Here is a 26119-nt window from a genome sequence, read left to right as displayed (position 1 = left end):
TTTACCTGACCACGTAACGCGCGATCGGCGCGCGCATTGCCTTCAATGAGTAGCCCAGGCAGAGGGGTAAGACTGCAAATATGAGCAACAAAATAAGGGAAATTACGAGTGGTGATGAGATACTGTAAGGACAGAAACAGGCGAAGGAGGTCCGCATCGACCTGAGGGTAATGAGGGCAAGGGGTAAATAATCAATTACCTGATAAACATAATGCGTGTCCACAATCAAATTAAAGGGACAATCAGCAAAAAATTAAAAGGCCAAAATAACAGCAGCTAGTTCCAAGGACTAGTAAAGCTCTCCAAGCGCTGTGCATGCAAATATTGTTGTACAAGCGAATGAAGCGCTTTCAGCTTTTCTAGAGGGAGGGGCGACTGGTCAATTCATATGGGCTCTAAGGATTGCCATACCAATGGTAATGCGGATGGCAAGGTGGGTGAGGGAGGGTTTGGGGCCATTATATATTAATATCAAGGGTGGTGTATAGCTTTGTAAGTAAGTCACGGCCCCAAATATTGAGGTGGACAGGGAGCACAAAAGGGCGGATAGTAGCAAGGGCACGGCCTCTAGGTTTAGAGACCGTGACCCAAGACAAACTCTGGCGCCCGGGTTTACTACCCCCGATCCCCCACAACTCTTTAGAAGGAACCGTTGGCCAACTGACCGGCCACTCTGGATCACGAATCACCATAACGTCAGCTCCAGTGTCCACCAGCCCTGTAAAAGGAACATCATTTAAGAGAAGTGTTAACTGAGGTTTCGAGGGGCAGACTGACATTGTCAGAGCAACAAGTGGAGAGGAGGTGCTGTGAGACGGCGAATGAGACAACGTTGATCCAAAGCCACCTCCGCCCCGGGTTCGATCCTCGGTGGCTGGCACCTGATAGGGGACTAAAATCAATTGCGCAATTGACCGTCCACGCGGGAGCGACTGCGGAAGATGGGTCCACACCTGAACCTTAATAATGCCAGTGTAATCGGCATCGATGACTCCTGGGATGACAAAAAAACCCTGTTTCCCAGCGTGTGAGCGAGGGAGAACCAGACCCACAAATCCGTCAGGGAGAGGTCCCGTCACCTGTGTAGGTATGGCGCAAACCTCCCCCGGCAACTGAAAATCAGTGTCCTCCTGCATAATCAAATCAAGCCCTGCACTTCCAGCAGTCGCCGCCCTCATGGAGTCTATGGATTGTAAGGCAGAGGAACAGTTGTCTGAGTGGGAAACACCCCCGTTCGGGGGGGACCCGTCGTGCGGTTTCCCGACCCGCTACGACACTGATTAGCCCAGTGATAGCCCTTCCGACACTTGGGGCACTTCTTTCAGGGGCGGGCGGGCGCCGTCGATGAGCGGCACTCCCGCTGAAAGTGACCCTCCTTACCACAGTGGTAACAACGCTTCCCCTCCTTTCCGCTTTTCCGCAGGGCGGCAGCCAGAACTCCAGCTTTATGTGCTTGAGTTCCGATGTTTTGGCACGCCCGCAGCATGTCTGACAGCTCTAGAATTCCAGAGGCTTGTGCAGCCTGGAGAGCACGGCGGCAATCCTCGTTCACATTTTCAACCGCCATTTTTAACAGGATCTCCTGAGCTGCCGCAGGGTTATCCACCTGTCGGAGGATAGCCTCCTGCAATCTGTTGGTAAAATCCATAAAGGACTCTGATGCACCCTGACAGATACTGGCAAAGCTTTTGGTAGGCTTGCCTGAATCCGGGACCTTCCGGAAAGCATGCTGGGCGCAGGTGGAAATAATGGGGAAGACGGCCTGAGGGAGTTGAGACTGCAGCTGAACAGTAGCAAACTGGCCCTCCCCTGCCAACTGCTCATAAATGATACCTTGCTCTCTATATACCTAGGCTTGGCGTTCCGCCATCTGCCGATACTCACTAAGCCAAATAACATACTGACTGGGTGTCAGCATCATGCGCAACAGCGCCTTCCAGTCTTCAGGGATCAGGGAGTACCCACTACCTAGCCCTTCAATGAGACCACGCACATACGTGCTAGTGAGGCCAAACTCGCGAATCGCTTTCTTTACCTCTCTGATCACCGAGTAAGGCAAACTGACCCAGTTTGCAACCTGGTTGCCCTGGCCATCATCCTGCCAGGTCACCGGACAAACTGAGACCAGATCAGCCAGCTCCTCTGCTGTAAGATCTGAGCAAGTCTTCGCTGCGTGAACCATTTGTTGCACCAGCGAAAGCCCCTGAGCAGACGCAGAGGACCCCCCGGGGGGCCCCGGAGCATGGGGCCCCACGAGCGGAGGGCGATCACACACCGGCTCCGGTGGGGAAGGCCAGGGAGGCGGTGGTAATAAAGGCACTGGGGGCGAAGCAGGGGGAGGGATGGTTGCAGGAGCAGACGGGGGTGGCGAAATCGGCAGCCCCTCTGTTGGCGCAGGAGAGGGTTCTTCCGAGGTGACACACTGTGTTGCATCGGTAGGAGGGGGGGTGGCCGCAGGAGCGGACGGGCGTGGCGAGATCACCAGCCTCGCGAGGGAGGGCCTGTTCGAGGCAACACGCTGTATTGCGTCGCGGCAGAGGTGCCAGGCATGTAAAGCCTGCACGGACGCCCGAGGCTCTTTGTGCAATGTCTGGCCCAACCGCTCCCAGTCCGCTAGCTTAAGGGGTCCGGCTTCAGGGTACCACGGGCACTGGGCACTCACCTCCTGTAGCAGGAGAGTGAGTTCTCGAGTGGGGCAGTCATGCTGAGCCTTACGCAGCAAATACTGTAGCTCATTGCGGTGTTGCACTTGCAAAGCAGAGAGGGAGCTTCCCATACTTACCACAATGAAAAATACTCACCGGGATCCACGAAGCGGATGAGTGACGCATCTGAAACCCTTGCCGGGCGAGGTGAGTGCTGAGGGCCCCATGTTTGGGCACCAGTTGTGGCGGTTCAATGACAAGACAGAACACAGCTTTTAGCAAGCAAACAGGCTGGTCTGCTAACGGGCTTCTGCCTGTCAGCTTTCCACCTTCCCCTTTATTCTCTCTCTCCCCCCGCGCATTACATTCTCCAACAGATAAAAGGAATACACTGGCTTTGTTTAACATTCTTATTTACCAATTTCTATCTACCGCATTCCTTGCTCTCGGGCCTTGAGCCCAGTCCTGAGAGGCTTCCCACGGTTCATGTCATCTTGGCGAGATTCCAAGGTTGATGCCCTTGGATGGAGCAGTGTGTGCACTACTCCTACACAACACTCCGGGTGTGCCCTGAATGTTGCCAAGCGCATAAACCTTTATGAATCCTACACCTCCTTGCCAGTTAGCATTGAGGGGTTCTTAGGGTCACAACCATTCTTTCCGAAAAGATACTAAGAGGAGAAGCCATAGTTCTTTATATCCTGCTACCCCCAAATTGGAGGTCAAGCTGGAGAGAGCATTGCCAAAGATGTTTCCAATCTTTCCCTCCCCTCCGCCATGTTGGAAGCATAGGCAGGATTTCTGCCTAGCAGCTGAAATGCCACCACCAGCTGTTTAGCAGAGCAAATAGACTGCGGTTTATTAGAGCCACAGGTTTCTCACAAAGAAGCCTAATTTTGGTACATTTGTCAACACAAACATCTTGAAATCACTAAACTATCCTTTTGTCTAGCCTATCAGGCAACTTCTCCTTCTGCCCTTTAAGTATCTGCTTTTCCAAGTGCTACACTCTAAATATGCCGATGACCTAGAAAGGATTATCTAGTGGACAGAGTACTAGGCTGGGATTTAGGAGACGTGGGTATAATTCCCAGATCAGCCACAGGCTTTTTGTGTGACTGTGGGTAAGTTGCTTAGGAAACCGAGGTACAGTGAAGACTCTGTTTAAATTAGCAGTAGAACCTCATAGGGGTGTTATGAGAATAAAAGTCCATTTGTGATTGTGAGGTTGTAGACAATATTAGGGTCATGTAAGTACCGTATCTAGGTAGGGGGAAATGAAGATTCCTGAAGAGAAAAAGAATCTTAGAAACTAGTTTGAAAAATGATTTTTCTCAGTCAAGATCTGAACAGTAAAATAGTATTTTTCTAACCAAATAAAAATGTGCCATGCCATAGACATTGTGGAGAGCTGTTGCAATAAGACTGAATGAGTGAACTCAGGAGTCTGTACCACCATTAATACAAGCAGGTGACTGTATTTTCTGTGTAGTGCAAGACTCTTATCTTCCTCATGCAACAAAGCCACAACTTTATTTTATATTACACTTCCAAGGCATTGTAAAGAATGGTAACAACCTACTCCAAAATTGCAAGGAATTTAGTAAAATAGTATGTGTATTTTTATCACTGATCTTTTAAAGGAGTGTCTGAGCAGGATGCAACCACTGTAGAGTTCCAGGTTCACACAAGTTGACCTAGAGCATTCATTCAAACATTCTGTTAAAAGCTACCAGTTAGAAAAACGGAAGCAGAGAAAAAACTTATCTGTACTGCTGTGGGAAAATAAGAGGAAAGCAGATACAGATGAATATATATACCTCTTATAGATCTTTACTTTCTGGAAACATTAACATCTTAGAATATTGGGCCAGAAAACACAGTTAGTGTAAATCAGTGGAACTCCATGGACTTCAGTGAAGCTTTGCTGATTCACAGCCACTGATTTAGCTGGCTCAAAAGATAAAGAGAAAAAAAAAGCATATGTTTCTTCAGTTCTCCCTTCAATATCTCACAAAGCAGTTTGTCTCTGAAGAAGTTACTATCAGTTAGTTAGTGAGGGATGGAAGGATTTTTTTCAAAAAAGATCTTACGGGGCTATGATGATGAGTACAGAGTCTTTCAGAACTCTGCTGGGAACTCCAAAAATTAATTACACCACATCCCAGTGGCCCATAGGATGAGATTTCAAGAAGCTGAACAGCCTGAGGTTTGGGGAGTGATTCCCAGCCAGGATTTAGAGGCAGATTAGAGGGGCAGTCCCACTTGGAAACTAATTAAAATGCAATTTAGGCAGCATAGAGGAGCCTCCAACAAAACTACTAACAATGAGGCTGAACTGTGGCCAGTACAATCTACAGATTAGCTCTCCAATAGAGGAATGGACAAGGGGTACTCCATACAGTAGGCCTGAGGGGCCCTATGGGGCATGATTACTATTCCATTGGCCTGCTCCCAGGGTCAGAGTTAAAATAAGATGCATAATTTTTCTTAATTGTCCAAGTCACTGTATTTTCACCTGTTACTTTCTGCCAGACCTAGCACCGACTCCTCTTTTACTTACTAGAAGCACTTGAGTGTTTAAGGGGAACCCACCAAGGGCTGGAGTCTGTATACCCAAGTGATTATAGCATTTACAGCATTTGCCTCTGAGCTTGTGATATGCAGAGACCGCATCTGAAGGGATGTGATTACCACAGCACTCATAGTAATGCTCTGCAGAGAGAGGTGGACACAGTGTTCGTAATTTTCTCCATGTTTGACCAGCTTTGCGTCTTACAGTTGAGGATGAAAATGCTTTGTGGATACCCAAATGCATGTTAAGTTCTCATGCAGTTCTTATTTTGTTCCCAGCAGGAAAATATAATTGGAATGAAAGCCAATAAAGCCAAAAGAGTGATGCACTGTTTCATTCTTCTGCAGATGTGGCCAATAGTGTTTGTGGGCCTAACTCTCCACTAGCTTTCCCTTTGTGGAGTCATTTGTTCCTGTGTAAAGTGTCATTTGTTCCTGTGCTGTGCTGGTGCTCCCTTATGCCCACTACCTAGAACCTAGGATGTGGGAGACCTAGGCTTGAATCCCCAGTCACCTTGATTCAGAGCAGGGGCTTGAACCCACACTTCAGGTGAGTGCTCTAACCCCTGAGCAATTGAGTATAAATGGGCACCTCCTTCATTTTTTGTGAGAAAGGTGCCTCAGCCCTAACTGCAAGCGAGGGTTCACAGCTGTGACTGCTGAGTGGCTGGAGTCTTCTCCCAGAGCTAGGCACCTTTGAGGAGTAGGGCTTAGTCCACACCCCTCTCCTCAGCATTTTCTACTGGCTGGCACAGGTAGCTCCATGCTCACTGGGCTGGGTTTTCTGAATCCCATTCTCATGCACCTAACTCTCCCCAGGCAGCATTTAGGGAGCCTGGGTACTTAACTCAGGGCTCTGGATTGCACTAGGCAGCTGGGCACCTAAGTGTTAGATGTTACAATGCTGAGACTAAATCCCCTTTGTGGATCTAGCTAAAAGTCACTTGCCCAAGGTCACACAGAAGTTGGTGGCAGATCAGAGGCCCGAACCCAGGTCTCATTAGTTGTACTAGACCAGGGCCCTATCCATTGTATCATTCTTCATCTGGGTACAGAACTGCTGCTGCTCACTTTTTTGCCTCAAATTGTGAGAGCGTGCATGTTCCTCCTCACTTGCGGCAAATCAGTCTTCTTGAATTATCACCTGATTTGCTGAGGTAGTGACTTCTCATCTTAGAAAGACTTGCCTCCACCTCCCTGAACCATACCAGATGAGAGAGACTCCCACTCATACCTGGTCCAAAGCTGCCACTTGCTAATTATCACATTAACTTTCACATAAGTCAACTCATTAAACACACACTGCATTTTAAAAAGCAAATATAACAATACAAGGTCTGTCCTGGGTTTAGAAATAAACAGCATTATGTCAAGATTAGAAGTGGAGCAGGGACAAAACCAAGACCACAATTCTTCCCCTAAATTTCAGGCTCTAGCTCAGGGGCGGGCAAACTTTTTGGCCCGAGGGCCACATCGGGTTTCCAAAATAGTATGGAGGGCCGGTTAGGGGAGGCTGTATCTCCCCAAACAGCTGGGCATGGCCCAGCCCCCGCCTCCTATCCGACCCCCCTGCTTCTTGCCCTCTGACAGCTCCCCCGGGACTCCTGCCCCATCCACCACCCCTGCTCTCTGTCCCCTGACCACCCCCAGACCCCCCACTTCTGACTGCCCCCTGCCACCCCATCCAACCCCCCCACTCATTCCTGACTGCCCCCCTAGGAGCCCTGCCCCATCCAACCCCCCTGTTCCCCGCCCTCTGACCACCCCAACCCCTATCCACACTCCTGACCTCTGACCACTACCCCGAACTCCCCTGCCCTCTATTCAACCCCCCCCCCCGCCCCCTTACCGTGCTGCCTGGAGCACCGGTGGCTGGTGGCACTACAGCTGGGCCGTCCAGAGCACCAGGTCAGTCTGGGGATCTGCAACTGCGCTGCCCAGCAGCCCAGAGCATTGTGCCAGCAGCGGGGCGCACTGAGGCTCCAGGGGATGGTGAAGAGCCTCCCAGGCCAGGAGCTCAGGGGCCAAGCAGGAGGGTCCCGCGGGCCAGATGTGGCCCATGGGCCGTAGTTTGCTCACCTCTGCTCTAGCTCAGCTCTCTGCTGCTGCTACAGGCTCAAAAACCTAAGGTTTCAAGTTGCTGCTGTTCAATGAAGGGAATTGTTTCTACCTACTCCTTGGTGCCTGCAGTGGTGTCCATGACAGACCACTGGGGAAAATCATAAGGGACTTCAGACTTGAACATGCGTACACACACCCCACCCCCCAAAAGAGAGATTACAGATCTCCATTTGCCTCTGATCAGGACCCAACAGTGGCATCAGGAAGGTAACACAATATCTGTAAGAGTTCCTGTATGAAAAGAAGCTGGCTTATAGTCATTCCCAGTAAAATGGAGATACTTTAAGCAGAGAAGGATAAGTGAAATTCATCATGGACCTAGGATGGTATGCCACCAGGAGCTCAGGCGTGCAAACTGGGGACAGATTGCTACTGGACACAGGCCTCTCAGCATGTACAAGGAGAGACTGTTCCTCAGGGTGCCATATGATGCTCAGGGAAGGTGTGAAAGCAGCAGGCCAGTGATTTGGGGAGACAACTCCTTATAGTGATATGGACAGATGGAGAGGGCAATAAATACGCCTCTAAGTGCTGAGGCTGGGGCTGTATCTGGGTATGCAATGTGGGGAAGGCTCCTTTGCCCTCTCACTCTGTGCAAGGGCCAGGAACAGCCTGGACCTTAATGTAATATACAAAGCCATTTAAAGAGATAATAAAACCCCGTCTGGAAAATGGGGCTCTGATGGCTAGACTGTTTTATCAAGAACATTGATAATTGCATGCTATGGGCTCATTTTACTTAACTTGTTAAACTGACAATGAAAACGTCTGATTTATTATTCGTCACCAGCTTGTGGATGTTGGTACAGGATTTTAACATTCTCGGCTATTATTCAGCATCATCCAGGCTCATTTCTTATTCCAGTCGCAAGTCATATATACATTTGTCCTAGAGAAATTTCCATAGACCCCTGGCATTACATTTTAGCAGCATGGGAAACACACAGGAGAATGTGATGCAGAGAAAGCACATGAAAGAGAGCCTTTCCTTACTTTGAATCCAGATTAAAATAATTATTTTCTCCAATACAAATTTTGTAACAAAGTACCTTACTAAAGGAAGTCCCCCATATTTAAATATCTGTACTGTGCTTTGGAAATGCAACAATGGCTTCTATTCAGGCTGGTGCATGCCTTTCAGAGCTGGAGATCTGTGGGTTTAATTCCCATGGAGGATCTGTGGTGTCTTCATGTAACATTGCCCTGGTTTCTTATAAAAAAATTCATACCATTAGGTACAAAAGCACCAGAAGCACTCAGTTCCATCTTCTCATAGCATGTCTGTTGTCTTGGTGTCTGAGTAATAAACCGATCCTAAATAGACCAATGGAATGCCCTGGGGGAGGAGACAGAGGTCAAAACCTGCTTCATCTGCTTAGGGGACTTGGGTGAAGGAATCAACTGAATTTTACAAGCTTATCTTATAAAAAATGTTGTATATCTTTGGACCATGACATTTCACGTAAACAAAAATTCTGACTCCTCAAATTATGCAAAAAAAAATGGTGACTGTTTTAGGATGAGATTACTGGATGATTTAGCACCATAGAAAGAGATTTATAGTTATGGAACTGAGTTTATATTGCATTTGCTCACTCAAAAGAAAGAGAGTTAAAATACCTACCTCTTATATATCAATTTCCAGCAGTAGATTTCAATGCACTTTGCAAAGGATATCAGCATCATTATGCTCATTTTAAAGATGGGGAAACTGAAGTACAGAGGCAAAGTGACTTAGCCAAGGTCACCAACAAGCCACTGGCAGAGCTGGGAATGGAGTCCAGATCTCCTAAACCTCATTCCTGTGCTCTATCGTCTAAGCCAGTGGTTCTCAAAACCGGTCCGCCGCTTGTTCAGGGAAAGCCCAGTTTGTTTACCTACCGCGTCCGCAGGTTCGGCCAATCACGGCTCCCACTGGTCGCGGTTCGCCGCTCCAGGCCAATGAGGGCTGCGGGAAGCGGCACGGGCCGAGGGACGTGCTGGCTGCCCTTCCTGCAGCCCCCATTGGCCTGGCTAGTCCCCAGCCCCTCTCTTGCTGTTCCCCCTCCCCCACAGCCTCAGCCCGCCGCGCCACCGGGCAATGCTCGGGGTGGCTGGGCAGCGCAGTTGCAGATCCCCGGTCTGACCCAGTGCTCTGGGTGGCGCGGCTGTAGCACCACGAGCCACCGGTGCTCCAGGCAGCGCGGTAAGGGGGCAGGGGTTGGATAGAGGACATGGGAGTTCGGGGTAGTGGTCGGGGGTGTGGATAGGGGTCAGGGCAGGGGGGTTGGATGGGGCAGGGGTTCGGGGGGGGCAGTCAGGCATGAGAGGGGGGGTTGGATAGGGCGGCAGGGGGCAGTCAGGGGTGGGGGGTCTAGGGGTGGTCAGGGAACAGGGGGTGGTGGATGGGGCAGGAGTCCCGGGGGCCATCAGAGGACAGGGGGGTTGAATGGGGCAGGAGTCCCAGGGGAGCCGTCAGAGGGCAAGAAGTGGTGGGGGGTTGGATAGGAGGCGGGGGCTGTCAGGGGGCGAGAAATGGGGGGGTCAGATAGGAGGCGGGGGCTGGGTCACGCTTGGCTGTTTGGGGAGATACAGCCTCCCCTAACTGGCCCTCCATACAATTTTGGAAACCCGATGTGGCCCTCAGGCCAAAAAGTTTGCCCGCCCCTGCTCCAGAGTATAGTAGGATATGCTGGACTTGGAAGATGGAATAATTATTTTTTCCTTTTATCTTTAGTAGCTACCTTGCTGACAGCTTTTTTTCCTCCTCAGAGCCCTTCACCACCCCATAGCGTGCAATGCGCTGATTGGTGTTATGGGCAGAGGAAGAGACTAGAAGCAGCTCTAAAAGGTCATTTCTGAATCATCTCAGTGATGTACTTTGCTAAATTCTCAGTGGTGACGACTGGCTGGCTCTAAACAGTGCTTTTGGTTCTCTGTTTCAAGTCATTCTGCATTTACAGAGCTTATTTCAAACAACTGAATTATTCAGAAAAAGCTGATGGCAAGAAATCTCTCCAGGGGGAGCAACGAGTCACTATATTATTTGTTTCAGATCTGCCAATAATGAATAGGATGGGGGAACAGGATTACTTTTCACTAATGATGAAAGAATCAAGTCATTTGCTCTAGCCATACTTCTCATTCACATTTATGATGGCCTAAAGTCAGTGGACAGCCTCTACGTAAAAGAATAAATGGACACAAATCAGACGTCAAGAATTATAACATTCAAAAACCAGTCGGAGAACACTTCAATCTCTCTGGTCACTAGATTACAGACCTAAAAGTTGCAATATTACAACAAAAAAACTTCAAAAGCAGACTCTAACGAGAGACTGCTGAATTGGAATTAATTTGCAAACTGGAGACCATTAAATTAGGCTTGAATAAAGACTGGGAGTCGATGTGTCATTACACAAAGTAAAACTATTTCCCCATGTTTATTTTTCCCCCCTACTGTTCCTCACATGTTCTTGTCAACTACTGGAAATGGCCCATCTTGATCATCACTACAAAAGGTTTTTTTTTCTTTCCTGCTAGTAATAGCTCACCTTAACTGATCACTCTCGTTATAGTGTGTATGGTAACACCCATTGTTTCATGTTCTCTGTGTATATAAAATCGTCCTATTGTATTTTTTTCACTGCATGCATCCGATGAAGTGGGCTGTAGCCCACAAAAGCTTATGCTCAAATAAATTTGTTAGTCTCTAAGGTGCCATAAGTACTCCTGTTTTGTTTAAAGTCACTGGAGTTATTCTGCATTTTCACTGAAGTACCATATGGCTAGGATATCCACAGAACAAGTTCTTAACATTTCTTATATATGATTACAGTATTCTAATTCCCTCATTGTTCTGCAACATGCATGTTTTATACCATTCTGAGCAGGAGCAATTTGTCGAACCTTCTACCAGCCAACACTTGTATGTCACAGAGCCACTGCTCCCCACTTCTTTAGTATAGCTGGGCCAGGAGGCAATCTGTTCTCCTCTGATCACATTAGTGGAGACAACCAGCAAGTACATAGTTTCTGCTTGATCTCCATATCACCCCTTATATGGCTCATACAAGATCACAACTTCAATACAGAAGTAGTGTTCTTGGGGAAGAAAGGCCTTCTGAAAACAAGTGTAGCTTTGAAACAATTGTGCATTAAATATGAAAAAACCTCACAGACAAGCCTTGATTTGACTCTGATCTTCCTTTCAAAGCACTCAGATACAAAGAGCAAAGGTGATGTGGACTCATTTTAATGAAACTAATGCAAAAAGTAGCCAAAAAATACTAAAAAGACTAGGAGAAACGTTCAGATAACATTATAATACCTGGGAATGAGATAGGCTGAGAAAGCGATGCAAGATGCTGCAGGAAGTTTTTGAAAGGCGCTAGGTTGTAATGAAGCTGCAAAAATTTTCATGACACTTTTTGTCATCTGTTAAAGTGTGTGTTTTATTTCATATTTTAAATACTCCAACTCATTACAAGATGTCATTTTTATTTGTAACTTTAAAAATTCACAGTGTAAATTACTGTGGATGAAATACATTCAGAAATATGTACCCTAAAATTAATATATCTTTTTATGTATCAGAAAGTTTTAAAAAGTTTATTTTAATTACGGTTTATTTCCAATATAAAGGAAATAAATTTGAATTTTAACCACTTAGAAATGAGAGTTAGAAGTAGTTTTAGGTACTACACCTACCCCTGAATATACCTGACAATTTGTGGTTTTACAATTGTGATTTTCTACAATGAATTTGTCCTTTTGATACACGGAGGAGTCCCACACAAATTAAAAGGCAAAAACTGACTATTCAGGGAAGCAATTAAACAAATTATATGGAGGTGCTGTCAAATGCTCAAATTTAACTCAATATATTTTTTCCTCTACTCTTTCAGTTATACTCTTAAGTCTTCCTTGCAGGAACACTAGGTACAACATTTTCAGAAGAGTTTAATGTGACTGGGGGCTGGTACACGGATTTCCCAGTCCACAAAATAAGTCCGGCATCCACCAGTCATTTGCTGTCCCTTTTCCCCAGGGCCAATATTATGAAAACTTATACAGAGTCCAGACAGAACAAAACCAGCAGTAGCAAAACAAAGAGAGCAACAACCAACAGTCTCCACATACAGACCTGTGGTCAGGTCTCCAACTCACACCCAGTGAGCTAAGCATCTTAGATTCTTCAGGCGTATTAGAGGGTGAAACAATAAAGAAGTTGCATTGCCTTGCTCTGCAGCAGTCCAGGGAAATGGGGTCCTGGGTGTAGAGGCAAAGAAAACACAGCTTGTTTGAAGTGAATTCCTAGGCAGGACAGCTACAGTTCTACTCAGTAGAGAGGCCGCGCTAGCTGACTGTGCAATCCACAGCATACAACTCAACATGCAGTCCATGGGGGGACCAAACAAATCAGTGATGACACAGCAGCCAGCAAAGTTCATGAATGGAATGGATTCCTGTCTAGTCTCTGTAGTCCTTTATTCTTGGATTAGGAATAGATTCTGCAGCATCTGAGTAATACACATTTATGGACCCCACCATTATCAAAACAGGAAAAATCATGGGATATGTTATCATTATAGCCATCATTGTACAGAATGAAAATGTTCTTGAGCAAGTCTTGGAGTTAATCATTTTGGACCAAATCCTGAAGCCTAAGTATTCAAGCTGTGTACAAGGTATTTCCTGCTGGGTTTGTAAAGCACGAGAAGGAAATCCTCCCACCAAGGCTACGGAGTCAGAGCAGAGTCATGCTGCACATCCTGATATCTGCTGGGGGAGCAATACAGTGGTGCAGAGACAATCCAGGAAGTTTTTGGAAACTGTAGGGGACAATTTCCTGGTGCAAGTGCTGGAGGAACCAAGTAGGGGCGGAGCTCTTCTTGACCTGCTGCTCACAAACTGGGAAGAATTAGTAGGGGAAGCAAAAGTGGATGGGAACCTGGGAGGCAGTGACCATGAGATGGTCGAGTTCAGGATTCTGACACAAGGAAGAAAGGAAAGCAGCAGAATACGGACCCCGGACTTCAGAAAAGCAGACTTTGACTCCCTCAGGGAACTGATGGGCAGGATCCCCTGGGAGAATAACATGGGGGGGGAAAGGAGTCCAGGAGAGCTGGCTGTATTTTAAAGAATCCTTATTGAGGTTACAGGGACAAACCATCCCGATGTGTAGAAACAATAGTAAATATGGCAGGCGACCAGCTTGGCTTAACAGTGAAATCCTTGCTGATCTTAAACACAAAAAACAGACTTACAAGAAGTGGAAGATTGGACAAATGACCAGGGATAAGTATATAAATATTGCTCGGGCATGTAGGAATGGAATCAGGAAGGCTAAATCACACCTGGAGTTGCAGCTAGCGAGGGATGTTAAGAGTAACAAGAAGGGTTTCTTCAGGTATGTTGGCAATAAGAAGAAAGCCAAGGAAAGTGTGGGCCCCTTACTAAATGAGGGAGGCAACCTAATGACAGAGGATGTGGAAAAAGCTAATGTACTCAATGCTTTTTTTGACTCTGTCTTCACGAACAAGGTCAGCTCCCAGACTACTGCACTGGGCAGCACAGCATGGGGAGGAGGTGGCCAGCCCTCTGTGAAGGAAGAAGTGGTTTGGGACAATTTAGAAAAACTGGACGTACACAAGTCCATGGGGCCGGATGCGTTGCATCCGAGAGTGCTAAAGGAATTGGCGGATGTGATTGCAGAGCCATTGGCCATTATCTTTGAAAACTCATGGCGATCGGGGGAAGTCCCAGAAGATTGGAAAAAGGCTAATGTAGTGCCCATCTTTAAAAAAGGGAAGAAGGATGATCCTGGGAACTACAGGCCGGTCAGCCTCACCTCAGTCCCCGGAAAAATCATGGAGCATGTCTTCAAGGAATCAATTCTGAAGCACTTAGACGAGAGGAAAGTGATCAGGAACAGTCAGCATGGATTCACCAAGGGAAAGTCATGCCTGACTAATCTAATTGCCTTCTATGATGAGATAACTGGTTCTGTGGATGAAGGGAAAGCAGTGGACATGTTATTCCTCGACTTTAGCAAAGCTTTTGACACGGTCTCCCACAGTATTCTTGTCAGCAAGTTAAAGAAGTATGGGCTGGATGGATGCACTACAAGGTGGGTAGAAAGTTGGCTAGATTGTCGGGCTCAACGGGTAGTGATCAATGGCTCCATGTCTAGTTGGCAGCCGGTATCTAGCGGAGTGCCCCAAGGGTCGGTCCTGGGGCCGGTTTTGTTCAATATCTTCATTAATGATCTGGAGGATGGTGTGGATTGCACCCTCAGCAAGTTTGCGGGTGACACTAAACTGGGAGGAGTGGTAGATACGCTGGAGGGTAGGGATAGGATACAGAGGGACCTAGACAAATTGGAGGATTGGGCCAAAAGAAATCTGATGAGGTTCAACAAGGACAAGTGCAGAGTCCTGCACTTAGGACGGAAGAATCCAATGCATCGCTACGGACTAGGGACCCAATGGCTAGGCAGCAGTTCTGCAGAGAAGGACCTAGGGGTGACAGTGGACGAGAAGCTGGATATGAGTCGACAGTGTGCCCTTGTTGCCAAGAAGGCCAATGGCATTTTGAGGTGTATAAGTAGGGGCATTGCCAGCAGATCGAGGGATGTGATCGTTCCCCTCTATTCGACATTGGTGAGGCCTCATCTGGAGTACTGTGTCCAGTTTTGGGCCCCACACTACAAAAAGGATGTGGAAAAATTGGAAAGAGTCCAGCGGAGGCAACAAAAATGATTAGGGGACTGGAACACATGACTTATGAGGAGAGGCTGAGGGAACTGGGATTGTTTAGTCTACGGAAGAGAAGAATGAGGGGGGATTTGATAGCTGCTTTCAACTACCTGAAAGGTGGATCCAAAGAGGATGGATCTAGACTATTCTCAGTGATAGCAGATGACAGGACAAGGAGTAATGGTCTCAAGTTGCAGTGGGGGAGGTTTAGGTTGGATATTAGGAAAAAAAATTTCACTAGGAGGGTGGTGAAACACTGGAATGCGTTACCTAGGGAGGTGGTGGAATCCCCTTTCTTAGAAGTTTTTAAGGTCAGGCTTGACAAAGCCCTGGCTGGGCTGATTTAGTTGGGATTGGTCCTGCTCTGGGCAGGGGGTTGGACTAGATGGCCTCCAGAGGTCCCTTCCAACTCTGTTATTCTATGATTCTATGATATCCACAGTTGCTCTTCACCCCACAAAGAGATGAGTGTGACCAATGGAGTCTCACAGTTGTCAGTCCATCAGCCACAGCCTTGTCCTCCTCAAACACAGCACACTGGACAACAGGAATACCTGCAGAGCATGGCTGTGTTACATACAGTAAGCACACCCTCTGTAAGCTTCCCACATTGTCTCAGTGCCAGAGCTCATATTGGGGGGCTAACAAAGACTAAAACTGCTTCCCTACCCCCACCCAACATCCTGATTGTTGGGATGTTATAAATATCAAGCCTAACCTCAGTTATCATTTCAAGCAAAATAAAAACTTCTGCCTGTAGTGGTCAGAATCTTGACTGACCAATCAAGCTGTATTTGTGTTCTGAACCCTAATGAGCTTATTATATCTAAAAGCATCTCACATATGCTGGGAATAGGTGAATTAGGGGAGAATGTTCATTCAGATTTACCAAAGGAGGGGGAGGGTTGGAGGACCTTTGAAAATTTCCAAGGTGTCAAAGGTAACTGTCATGGATTCCTTAATTGGTTTGAGTGCAAGATTTGGGAATTCAATTTCAAAGACCGCTACACAATTCAAAGACTTCTTTGAAATGGACACACCATATAGGAAATGGACCACTGAAGTTTAAAGAGGAAGCTACAAAGGGTTAGAGAATTTAAGAACAGTTTAATTTGGAAATGCTATGTAGTTGTGTGCTGCAGGTTGTACTAAAATCTGGAGGTAATCTATATTGTCATAATGAACACCTTTGGCTCAGCAGTCTCAGAGAACAGCTATCAGAATCTCCAACTGTGCAGGCAATGAGACATACCTGGGTCATGTCTTGCAGTATCCCACAGACAGGATGAGACCTTGAATCATAAAATGCATCGTGCTGTTAAAAGAGAAAGTTATGGGGGTGGAAGGCTTCGTTTAACTAATAAGCTGTAATTAAGAGCTCTGACCTAGCTCACTATGCTTTCCACAGTGTTAATCTAGCTAAGTGTCATTCTGCTATATCATTTTGTGATTTTCCCTTCATTGTCACTCCCATGCTAACATAAGTAAATCGATGCTTACTTATCTGGAAGTATTGAAAGGAACCATTTGAGGACAAGATTTGTAGGATGCTCCTGAAGAGGAAAAAAACAACAACCCATCATCTGACCTCCATGGAGGTTAAGTCAACATAGGATTTTGAGCATTCACACAGGCAAAGGTGAGGTACCCGTAGGGCACTTTCCTAAAAGATACTAGTGGGAAGCTGGCAGACTAGCACAAGCAGGGGGAGAACCATATGGCTAACAAGTGCAGGCCACAACTTGAAAATATGAACTAACTGGTAGGGTCGAGAGGTTTGGCCTGGTAATTTCAGGATGAACAGGGTATCACTTTACTTTGCATTTTCTCCTAAAGACTTTAGTAATGATGTTTGGAACCAATGAAACCCATGTGCACCTAGGGGAAGCAGATTGCTCTTTGAGCTGTAACCAGTAGTCCTGGGACCACCCGTCACCTCCTCCCAGCTGATGGCAATCTGTCGGTAGTTGTGTTGGTTTCTCTGCTGAGTAGTAGTCTCTGACCACAAAGAGAGAAGTATCTCAGTGTATGAAAGGCAGTGTTGTCTAGTAGAATAATTATGGCACAAATATCTCCTGCATTCTAATCCCAGCTCTGACAACAACTCCCTCTGTGACCATGGCCAACTCACTTAAGATTTTCCCCCAGCTAGAATATGGAGTTAATTATCCTATAGGCGTAATGTGATGAATAATTTGTAAAGCATTATACTGGGTAGTATAAATATATTAATGTTTGTGGGGCAGACACGCTAGTGATGGAGGCCAAGATCAGTAACCAAAGAGACAGGAATGCCTCGGAGGAAGCATTACATATTATTCTAGAGAGCGAAGGTGTGACCGGAGTCCCAGTGGGGGCCAGCTGTGGTCACTCAATTAGGCTGAACTGCAAAGAATGGGGCAGACAAACACCAAAAAGCTGGTGGATATTCCAATACTTAGATTTACCAAGACAGCATAAAACAGCTTCTTTATTACCTTACAGGTTACTCAAAATTCCAAACAACACAGTTCCCTTAAAGTGAACAGCCTCAGGCCTCCATCCAGGTACTTCAGTCAAATATGATGATTTCTGAAAAATCTTACTTCATCATATAAAAGAAAAGGTTCTACCAATCCCAAAGGATCAGACACATTACCTCCCAGGTTAATGAATGTTTCAGATCTTACCCAAAATACATGCTACAATTCTTATTAACTAAACTAAAATGTATTAAAAAACAAAAGGGAGAGTATGGTTAAAGGATAAATATACGTACAGACATGAGTTCAATTCTTAAGATTCAGATTCATAGCGGAGATGGTGAGTTTGTAGTTGCAAAGAGTTCTTTCAGAAATGATGGTCCAGTTAGAACTGGGATCTCAGTCCTTGTGGCCTAAGCTTCCCCTGTATGAAGCCTCAAGCAGATGTGAGATGAACAGGATCAGGACCCAAGGATCTTTTATACAATTTCATGTCCTCTTTGACAAGCTGGAGTTCCTCAGGGAACAAAAGGTAATTAGGATGACTTTGAAGGAGGTCCGTCACCGGTAGTTAGCTATACGAATTAACATAAGACAATTGGCTTGTCCTCCATCATTCACAGACGATTTGCTATACACTTCAAAGAGAGATGAATACAGAGATATCCCATGTTTACAATTCATTTAAAAGCTAGGATGTTCTTTTGATCTCTGAATTATCAGAATACAGCAGAGACAGGGACTGTTGATTACATTGTTGACCATTATCCATATACAAAAACATGCAAAAACACAAACATTATCTCCCCACTTGTCTTCAAGGGTTGAATTTGAGCCATTTATTTTGCAGGATGTTTAACCCTTTCTAGCCATGCATCACAAAAGAGTAGGTGGACTTTGCTCCCATTTGAATTTCCTTGTCTGTACCAGGGGGGCGAGATATGAATTCAGAGAGCAAGGCAGCAGGGAACAAAAAAGTTGTGCAAATGGGAAGATAGGGAACAGCAAGGATGACAGAGGATGGAGTAATATGGACCCAATCCTATCATATGCTGATCAACTCCAATTTGCAATGAAGTCAACAGCAGTTGAGGGTGCATCACACAATACAGAATCAGGCCCTATGAAAGAGAAAGAATAGAGAAAATGAATTTATTTTTTCTTTGAAAAGCAGTGAGAAAGAAGGTAGTAAAGTCACAGAACAATTCACAAAAAGGTAAAAAGGAAATGGAATTTGGGATTTAGGAAGCAAGAGACACAGAACTATCAGGTTCATGAATTTGACTTGTGCTCTTTTATTTTAATTGTACTTCAAAGAGATGCCCCGCCTCTCTAACTATGGGGAGAAAGAGTGGCATGGTGATTTGAAAAACTTATGTTATTTGAATATTCCTAGTTATTCTGGATTCCATAGCATAATTGGAGGAAAAGTCAGAAAATGAAATTTAGAAGCAAAGACAATTTATAAATCACCCTCAAAAATCAAAGCAAGACTCCTGGTTTTATATATGTTACCACTGGCTATTTATGTTAGAGTAATATTGCTGACTAATCTGGATTTTATAGTTAAATACTGGAGAAGACATTAACCTAAAATTCACCAGAATGTAGGCAAAAACCTCTAGTATTTAATGGCTATTCGATAGGCAATCTGAAATTAATCAGCAGTCAATTCACTTCCAAAGACTGAATCCATCGCCATAGCTGGGAACAGCACCATGGATGGTAGTCGAAGTAGAGAGTTCAAGACAATAAGAATAGCAAACAAATTTCCCTCTTATCACTAGAAGTGATTTTTGCAGGGTTGAACAATGGTGGTGGCACAGGATGGGGAGGTTTATGTGGTTACTCCCCATGCTGCACATATCCTATGACTAGAAAGAAAACTTACATTCTTACTTTCAAGCTGGAACCTTTCAAAGGAATTAACGTTTTTAGATGCGTAGAAAATGGGACATTTTAAAAAATTTATTAATGGAAAGAATTTTCCCTAGGTTGTACAGGGAAGCCAAATCATAGCCCGACTCACAAGCCAAAAGGAATTTATCATGTACATATAGGCTAGTCCAACTCTTGTTGAAGACAATGGGAGCCTTTAATGAGAGCGGGATTAGCCCCATAGCTGGGATGGCTGCTACTTGGTCCATAATGTTCCTAATAGAAGGATTTATGGGTAGTAATAGTAGTAATGAGCATTTATACAGCTCTTATTTATATTTTCAAAGAGCTGTACAAACATTAGCTAATTAATCATCACAACAGCTGTGCTAGATAGGAAAGTTATTATTAAATAATTGCCTATAGCATACAACCTAGAGATTTTCCCTTTAACCTTATCTCATGCTTTCAATTTCCACAGATTTCTAAATTGCCTCTCTGCTGGAAAACCATTTTGGTCATGACTGAATTATAGATTTATTTTACTTATATTTACTTTTATTTAAAGGTGTATTGAAATAGTGAATTAAATTATTAATTAATAGAAATTAAAAATAGTCTGTCCCTTTATTCTTGTGTGTATAAGTACTTTGAGTGCCATCATAAATCAAGGACATTGCATTCTCAATGCATTTGAGCTAACAAGCACTCTTGTGACCTTGTTGAAGTTAGTCACTCTTTTCACTTCTCGGTGCTGTTGAGTTCCCAGATGTGTTACTTAATAAAGCTGTCATCCAGTTAAATCGCATTTATGGTCTCTTGTCTTCCTTCCTGCTGTGTCCAGGAAAATGAAACAGCTTCAAATAAGTGCATTAAAAGCAATATTAACTAATATGAAGTTATTACTCAAAAGTTTTTGCTAAATAGCTGTTCACTGAGGGTCAAATCCTACAACTCTTACTGAGCTCTAATTCAGGTCAGACTCCCATGGAAGTTTATATCAGGTTTGCCTGAGACACTACAGGATTAAGTCCTTAAGATTAAGTCCACATTCCCTGTACTGAGCTCAAATACAGAAGCTTTGCATGGGAAAAATTAAACTGAGGTTTAGGTTTAGGGGAATCTTCCCTCCCATTGCATGGGCTGCAGGGTGAGCACTTGAGTAGCTGCATCACAGCATTAGCCCACTAGTCCAACCCCTTACATGAGAGTTAATCAATCACTTAGTTCTAGCAGGGTATGGAGCCACTGACCACGACCCTATCATTCCCCAGTCCATTCCTGTGATCCCATGGAAAGAGCTGCCCTATAGCTGTTTCCTTTACAGCCTCTCCACTTCACTCTCATATTGAGGTTTTGCTGTGCTTTGACTCTGCAGCAGGAGGCAGGACCAGAGGATTGTCTTCTAGGAAGGCAGGTAATATAAACAGGAGAATGAACTGGATCACTTGTTTCCTTCTGATCACCATGAACATAGATTTGTGTCAAATCCCTCATGGAGAAGTCCCAAAAGGAGTTATTTGTGAATAACAATCTTTCTATTATCAGAGGAGTAGCTGTGTTGGTCTGGATCTGTAAAAGCGGCAAAGAGTCCTGTGGCACCTTATAGACTAACAGACGTATTGGAGCATAAGCTTTCGTGGGTGAATTCCCACTTTATCGGATGCATCAATCTTTCTATTGAATGTTTAGACTCTTTAAATGACCCAGAAATTTCTACAATAGGGACATAGTATTCCCTTAAAGGCTTAAAAATTCTGTAGAAAGGCTAACATTCTCCACTGATTTTTAGAGTAATTTCCATCAAAATCCTATTTAAATTCTGCAGGACCTTCTTGGCCTCATAGCTGTTAAATTCCAGAGGACTTTTTTCACAAAGGTATATCTAATTAAAGAAATAACATTGCCTAAAGCACCCAGTGTGCCACATGCCATAACTGACATTGTATTGCTGCACTACTAAAAGGCTCTATTTCAAGAATTTAAAGAAAAGAAATAACATGCAGTAAATCAGCCTTCATTATTATTTTCTTACCTATTTAGTTGCACTGTCTGTGCTATGCCAGACTGTGATACCCTTACCCACACATTAAATAGAACCTTACATTACAAGAAGTCCTTCTGAAGTCAATGGAAAAGGCAACTTACTCATAGAGTAAAGTTGAAGAAGGGTATCTCAATCTCGTCCTATGCTTTAAGTTATACCAAGTAACACAGAATAACTTCTTGGCGTGATCACAGCACCAACAACAGTTTAATGAAATATAAGTACTAATGAGACTGATTGCTGAGAAAGTGGGGAAGGATAATTAATTGGATTTTATTTTCATTTCACAGGTAGTACAATTACCTGGTATTTGTAAGTGCCCATTCTACTTCTTCACTTACCTTATTGTTTCCTTTTTGTACAGCAAATAGCTTGGTAATCAGAAATAAAAAGGAAGAGAGATTGTTTCCCACTGAGCTATTCAATTTGAGGCTGTTATTGAATAAAATCATAACAACTATAATGGTTTTGATTAAAATGATAAAGAGACACCTTCTGTTCTGTTTATACTAGTGTAAAAGAGCAGAGTTGCTTCAAAATCCTGTTGTACACATGTGGCTGAAGTGGAGGTCACACCCTCAATGCAGAGGTCCAAGAACTGAAGGGATGGCCCCTTATTTCCTAATGTCTGGGGTTTTGCATGGTTTGGGGGTCATGTCATAGCTCTTTCCTAAAGACAGTAGCTTCCCCCCCAACACCCGCCCACAGCCCCCTAACCCACGTAGTTCCAGACATCCATGACTTGAAAGCTACAGGGTTTAGTTTAATTTTTCCTGACTCACTGGTTTTTCCATGGGAGAATATCCTGGGGCCTGCTCTGTTTACCTTGAGCAATGAAGTTCCCATTAGAAAGACCAGTTATTAGCTAAAAAAAATACAACAAGGAGTCCAGTGACACCTTACAAACTAACAGATTTATTTGGGCATAAGCTTTCATGGGTAAAAAACCACTTCTTCAGATGCATGGAGTGAAAATTTGATCAGGATGGATGTAGTCCACTCCCAATAATTGATGAGGAGGTGTCAATTCCAGGAGAGGCAAAGCTGCTTTTGTAGTAAGCCAGCTACTCCCATTCCCTATTCAAGCCCAAATTAATGGTGTTAAATTTGCAAATGAATTTTAATTCTGCAGTTTCTCTTTGAAGTCTGTTTCTGCAGTTTTTTTTGTTCAAGTATAGCTACTTTTAAATCTGCTATAGAATGTCCAGGGAGATTGAAGTGTTCTTTTACTGGCTTTTGTATGTTACCATTCCTGATGTCCGATTTGTGTCCATTTATTCTTTTACGTAGGGACTGTCCGGTTTGGCCAATGTTATTAGCTAGAGACTATACAGCTTCATCATGAAAGTTACAGTACTTCATAGCAAAGCTGCACATTCCTAAGGCACTGTACGTTTTCAATGAGTAAGTAATACTTTTCCTGACAATTTGTCAAATGAGAAGAGGACAGTTATGTTCCTCCTTCTCTGCTTAATGGGGCTGAAAACAAACAGCACCATGTTTGTTGTGTCTGATTTTGTACCATCCCTCTACAGAGTTTAAGGCTCAACTTTCAGCCCTGACTTGTGTGTTAGGAAGTGGAGAACTATACCTCAGAAATAATCTGAAGTGAATACAACCCTGAGAATAGGGTTTGTTAGTGCTGCCAAGCCATCAAAGAGAGCATATGTATTATTTTTGAGTGTAAACATATTGTCAGAGCCCTGGTTGAGCTCCCCGGTTGAACATGTGTTTGGACCCACATGCTTGCTTAGCCTATCTGCTTTTTAGGCTCCTCTTGGTCATTGGTAGATTTTAGCCAGCAACAGTCTCTGGCTTCAGCCTCACTAGCCCACATATTTTGCACAGACTCTCTGATAACCCTCCCCAAAACTGTGGCCCTGCAGCCAAGCTTCCCTAGGCCCCCAGGACCAATTCTAGCCCAACGATGAGACACTTAAGCACTCCCTTTAGCAGAGCTTCACCTTGTGAGCAGGCTGATTTAAAGTTTAATGCTTGATGGACCCTTGGACAAAGGCTTTGCAGGAGAATTTCTAAATATCATTCTTTAGACAGCACAAGAAAGAGACAGATCCAGATAAAACAACACACACCTACATGTCGTTTCCTGCCTCAGTTACCTCACCACTCAAGCGGGCTTTGGAATTTAGGTCAGTGTCCTTTCAGGGGTTCATGACCCCTCTGCTGGACCCACTTCTCTAGCTTAAGGCTTTTCCTCCAAAATATATAGTCACTCTGACTTGTAAAGTCGCCTTCCATCAGCTTTGGGTGGTCCTGAAATCACCAGTCCCTTCTCCCTCCTAAAACTTTCCCTTCTGTACTTCTCTCGTCCTCTGTGAGCCCTGGTCTGCACTACAAACTTATGTCGTTATGACTATGTTGCTCACCCTTGAGCAACACACTTATGCTGACCAAACTCCTGGTATAGACAGTTCTATGTCAATAGAAGGACTTCTTCCATTGCCATAGCTACCGCCTCTCTGGAAGGTGGAGTACCTATGCCAACAGGAGAGGCCTTCTTCAGTAAGTGCTACAGTGATGCAGCTGCACTGGTGCAACACTATAAGGGTAGACAAGCCCTGAGTCTCTCCTCAGCTTCTCACTGTATGTGTTTTAGGCACCTCCTTTGACAGCTGTCTTTATTCCCTTCTGGGATTTTCCACTCCTTATAATCCTAGCTCTCTGTAGATAAGTTGGAGAAAACTGGTTTCACTTAGGACGCAGCCATCCCACTGTCATGTTTGGGCAAGATCTATTCAGGTGCTGGTCTTAGGTGCCCCTCTCTATCTCCTTAACACAAGAACTAAAAGATAATAGGGGTTTAAATATACAGAGATCAATCTCAAACAGAAGTCATTATCTGAATCTAAAGAGATTTCACCAAGTCATCATACAGACATGGCATTTAAAAAAAAAAAACAACAACAACCGAGCTTAGGGGGTTTTTTTAGCTTGGGTTTGTTCTAATCAGACTTCCCAGACTAAGCATTACATTGCAGTTCTCCCTGTCCAGGAAGGAGAGCCATTTTTCCATTCTGTTTCACCATAAGACCCTCAAAACAGATTTTATTCAAGGGAGTTTGAGAACATTTTTCTTCTCCAAAGATGTATCTATTTAAAGAGTTCTAATATGCTGTCCAGTATCTTAACAGAACTTGAATGGGAGACCCCTAAAATTAGTTTTGCTAAAGAAAAGATAAAGGAAGGCTTTGCTAAACCTATTTTAAAAAAACAAAATATGAAAACACTATTTGTTCTCTTTTAAGCACTCAAGCAGTACTTTTGACAAATCTTGTGCTGTGTTCAAGAATCCCAGCATAAATTAGAGCATAAACAAAATGAAATTTGTCAGTTCATTCTTTGGCCAAGCTGAGCAAAAAGCACAAGGGAAACAGTGAAAAGAAATTTTAAACATTTCTTTTAGTTTGAAATATAAAAGTGTTATTAGTAACATGGGTGAGAATTTTTTAAAGATGATATTTTACAATATAATCCAAGTGTCTCTTTAAGGGACTGATCCTGCCAGCTTCTCAGCCCTGGACTCCCATTAAAATTAAAGGAGGCAGCATAAACTGGGATTGAATTAAATTTACCAAGTTTTCTCTCAGCTCTTGTTGCAATACACTGTGCATAGTCCACTGGACTCCTTTTAACTGTCTCCATACATTAGCCATATATCTTGCCATTCATTTATTCTGTAGGTTGTTTATGACTGCAAACATCCAATCGCTGATTTAGACACTGTACCCTGGAGCATGCCACAACATTTGCATTCCCAAATGCTCAGCTCAGACTATGAATTTGATCAGATGGGAGGTATGGTATGAAAACTCACAAACGATATCCTTATTCAGAGAATGCACAACCATGTTTCAGGTATTGTCTTCTTGTCTTTCAGGTGATAATGTTAATAACTTATGTCAGAAGACAAGGAATATAAAGTCACAAGAAGAAACTGTATAATTCAGAGAGCTGTTGGAATTCTAAAACTGTATTAGATACCTTGACAAATTTGGTGGCATGTTATATGTTAATGAAAAGGAAAATGGAATAGATATAAGGCTAATAGAAACAGGTGCTGGTTGCAGCCTACTTTTACTAGTGATAATCTTTAAAGAAGACACAGAAACCAAGCTTTTCCCTTCTCAGACACTAGCCAAACGAGCAACATTTACAGGGCTAGATCCTCAGTTAGTGCAAATTAGCATAGCTCCACTGACTTCAAAAGAGCTATATCAGTTTACGCCAGCTGAGGATTTGGTCCAGAGCTTTTTCATAGCCCTTAAGTGCTCGCCAAAGATTTCAGAATATTTACCAAGCTTGGAGTGCCTGTCTACAGACTTGATATCTTTCTGAAAAATCTAACTATTGAGGATAATAAATGTTCCCAATTCACATGTTCAGTGGGAAATCTGTGTGCAGAAGACTGTATCCTGCTGCATATCAATTACACACTGTAAATTTTAAACATTTTTTCCTTTCTTCTCCCATAAGGAACTAGAAATCCTCATTCAGAATGTCTCACCATATGTGAGACATTCCCCCAAGTCTTTCCCTAGCTCAGGTCCCTGCACTCAGTTATGTTGGATCAGGGTCTGCATGGCCATTCTTAGAAGTGTGCTTTAATCCTGACAGTCTTCACCAGCCCACCCT

General features: G+C 44.2%; 1 long non-coding RNA gene across 1 annotated transcript in view; it reads right to left on the bottom strand.

Moving 5' to 3' along the window:
* Positions 1 to 7068: 7068 nt before the first annotated feature.
* The window catches only part of LOC122465513, an 84049-nt gene continuing 64998 nt past the window's right edge, over positions 7069 to 26119 (bottom strand). The window contains exon 3 of the long non-coding RNA XR_006290429.1: positions 7069 to 8676. This is a non-coding gene — a long non-coding RNA (uncharacterized LOC122465513). The remainder of the gene's footprint in view (positions 8677 to 26119) is intronic.

This window comes from Chelonia mydas, chromosome 4 (genome assembly GCF_015237465.2).
Source record: "Chelonia mydas isolate rCheMyd1 chromosome 4, rCheMyd1.pri.v2, whole genome shotgun sequence".
NCBI lineage: Eukaryota > Metazoa > Chordata > Testudines > Cheloniidae > Chelonia > Chelonia mydas.
This window is presented reverse-complemented; position numbering and strand designations above follow the sequence as displayed.